The sequence below is a fragment of the Durio zibethinus genome, chromosome 6, assembly GCF_047325235.1.
Source record: "Durio zibethinus cultivar Kanyao isolate XHJ-2024 chromosome 6, ASM4732523v1, whole genome shotgun sequence".
NCBI classification, from domain to species: domain Eukaryota; kingdom Viridiplantae; phylum Streptophyta; class Magnoliopsida; order Malvales; family Malvaceae; genus Durio; species Durio zibethinus.
The window spans coordinates 5,551,342-5,554,803 of record NC_143167.1 but is presented as its reverse complement, the minus strand read 5'-3'; the positions used below and the strand labels follow the sequence as shown (position 1 = coordinate 5,554,803).

The 3,462-nt window shown below is 32.8% G+C and overlaps 1 pseudogene; it reads left to right on the top strand.

The window, feature by feature from the left end:
- Positions 1 to 438: 438 nt before the first annotated feature.
- Positions 439 to 3,462, top strand: LOC111285909 (uncharacterized; annotated as a pseudogene).

Genomic DNA, 3,462 nt, shown 5'->3' with positions numbered 1-3,462 from the left:
AAAACTTATTCATTAATTTTAATATAAAGAATAAGGAAATTTTTATGAAGCCCGTTAACCCATTAAATGATATTATAATTGTTTAATCATACAAAAATTATGTATGATTCATTATATCTATGTCTAAGTGTGAGTACGTATAAAATTTTAATAATTTTATATAATTTTAAATTATGATAAATTAATTATATTATTATTGTTATAATAATAATAATAATAATAATATTTATTTTCTCAAATTAAAATTCTTCTAGTTTAAAAAAAAAAAAAGAAACACTTCTTTTAGCAGTTGTTGTTAATAACCAAAATACCTTCTCAAATATATTTTTGATATTTTCATCATCAGTCCACTATCTCATCGACGCCGATTCGACTGTTTCCAAGCAAGGGAAGAGCAAATTCTTTTCCTTTCTCCCTGACTTTTTCCAAAAAAAAAAAATGCAAGACTCTTCTAGACCCGTAACTGGTTAGCCGGTTCAGAACCTTAACGGCTGCGTTCCTCCACCACCCGCCACTTCAGGCTCCGCCTACGCTTACGTTAACCCCAACTCATACCCTTACTACGGAGCGCCGCCGCCTCAAAACCCACGCCCCACCTTCTTCCGCCGCCTCTTCGTCATCTTCGCCATTCTCTTAATCATCTTCCGCACCATCCTCCTAATTTCTTGGCTCCTCATCCGCCTTCATCTTCCCGATTTCTCTATACAATCTCTCTCCTTTATGGTTGTAAGCGATAAGAGCTTTAGACGAATCGTTTACAAATATGTTTAATTTTTGTTTGGTTATTAAATTTAATAAATTATCTTAAATATTATTTATTAGTTTTTTTTAATTAAATATGAATAATTATTTATTTATTTATTTATATTCATCAACAAATTTATTTATGATTTATTTAAAATTTATTTATTTATTATTCGTTTGTTATTTATTTATAATAATATTAATAAAATTATTTTTTTATTATTTATTATAATCTTATTTTAATGTTTGTTTATATTTATTTAAATTTATTTAAATTTATTTAAAATTTATTTATTTAAATTTATTTATTATTCATAAATTATTTATTTATATATGTTTGTGAATATATTAATTAAATATTCATAAATAAATTTATTTAATTAAATTAAATAAATACGAATAATTTATTATTTAAATAAAATAAATTTTTTTATAAATACAATTCGATCACGAATACTTTTAAAAACAAACAAATAAATATATATTCGTTTATTTAGGTTCAATTCGTTTACAATTTACTCTCTCTTTCCAACTTCAACGCCTCCAACCAGTGCATCAGCGCCACGTGGAACGCCCAGTTCCAGGTCTCGAATCCTAACGAGAAACTGTCCATCACCTACAGAAACGTCGTTTCGTCGGTTTTCCACAACGGTTATTTCGTGACTGAGACCAGGATCAGGCCGTTTGTGCAGGGCACGCGCAATGTGAGCACGGTGGAGGCCAGTTATTCGGTGGTGGATGCGATGAATGGGAAGAGAACTCGTGGCGAGATCAAGTTCAACCTCAAGGTATCGGCGGACGTTGCGTGTCGATACGATAAGTAGAGAGGACGACGGAGAGTTCTTAGAGTTTGGTGTAATGACGTAGCGCTTGCTGGTTCGTCGGGGAAGAAGACCTGTCGGCCCAAAAAATGCAGCGTTGATTGATTTGCCGTGAGTTATAAGTTTAAGTTTAATTTTGTTGATTTCGAATTCATTGTTGATTCTCCTTTCAATTCATAGCTGACTCTGGATTTTTCTTTCCAATGTGGGTTTTTTAGCCTAATTCATGCTTAACTACAATGCGAATGGTTGTGGCAGCAATATAATATGTTGAGTTGGGTTTTTCTTTTTCTTTTTTTTTTTTTTGTTTGCTTGATTTGAGTATTACGCTAGTAAAGCTTTGTCTAATGCTTTGAACCTTCATCCATTTTTTTGCTTTGAGAATGACACATTTTGAGATGAAATAGGTTGCTACTTGGTAATTACCATGGCACTAATGGCATAATATTGCCATAAAATGAGGGAAGAATAGCTTGCTCGCAACGGACTTGTTCCAAACATGAAAATTAAATATTTGCTGTGGTAGTCGGCAGAAGTTTGAGTAGGGGACCTTATTGGTGGTGGCCTGACCTTATTATAGTGATTACAGTCGTAGACTTAGATTAGGCTGTGGAACTATTTTTTGGAGTAGCAACTTGGGATTGATGGGGACTTCTATTTTTTCCTGTGGACGTGAGAGGATTTGAATTTTGGGTCCTCTTGTTTACAGTGAACAGCAGTGCACCATGTTAATTAGCTGTCCCTGACTCATACTCATCTGGCTAGCAAACTGCAATGCTAATCTTTTTTATCCTTTTTCTTTGCCTATATGTTGAACCTGTCTTGATTTCCATATTTATTAAGTCGTAATTTCATTTCCTAATGATCTTTGAACGCTCCTCGTCTGAGAATATCAGTGGTGGGCTAAAATCTCTTAATTTTCTCTGTTTCTAACGGTTAGGAATCTGAATTTTAAAGTTATGTGTAAATCTCACACTGACTTACAAAAATCATTTTGCGACTTTTATCATGAACGTCTTGCAGTTAGGTTGTTATTTGCCTCCATAATAAGATGGTAATTGTTATCATGAAGGGTGCAGTTCTTTCTACCTGTAATTAGCTACGTTAGTTGTCAAAAAACGGATGTATATAACATGCTTCTTAGATTTGTCAAAACATCTATGTTTCTTTTTTCAAATTTAGTTCTACTCTCTTACTTGGTTTTCACTGCTTGATAGTCCATATCTTCTTCTAGGTTTGGAGTGTATTGTTTCCCTGTACCTCCATTTTTGTTAGACATGATTGCATTACTTCCCTTATGTCCTAGATACTTTCTTTTTCCCTTGGATCAAGTCCACTCTTTGCTCACTTCTGTAACAGCCTGCTACTTTTAGCTCATCTAAGGGACAAGGAATGGAAATCAAATTTCGCTGGTATTTTGGTTCTAAAACCTAAGAGATGATGATGGACGATCCATCGTCTCTCATCTTCACCATCTTTTTCAATAATTTTATATGGCATTCTTTTGTGATATCCAATCGTTCATACACTCACTATTTTTCAGCTTTTGCTTCTTATTTTGATTTTGCAGAAAAGGATCCTAAGAGAGGGCTCACTATGTTAAACCCTATTGTTCACGCTTTCCCTTCTCCTTCATGGTTAAAAGGGGGAAAAGAAGAAAAAATATAAGGAACAAATTGTTACAACTGAACAAATTGTTTCATTTGTTACCTCCATTCTCAATTTTCTTTCATTTGTTAATATGAATGTAAATTTTTTTATGGGGCCTTCTAGGTGTTTTTTTTTGGGCCAAGAGGGGCTATATATGTCTACAGTGGATAAATTGCTATCATTGTTTTTTATATTAATCTTTTCCTAAAAAATTCAGTGGTATTAATTCCTAGAATTTTGTTTAAAT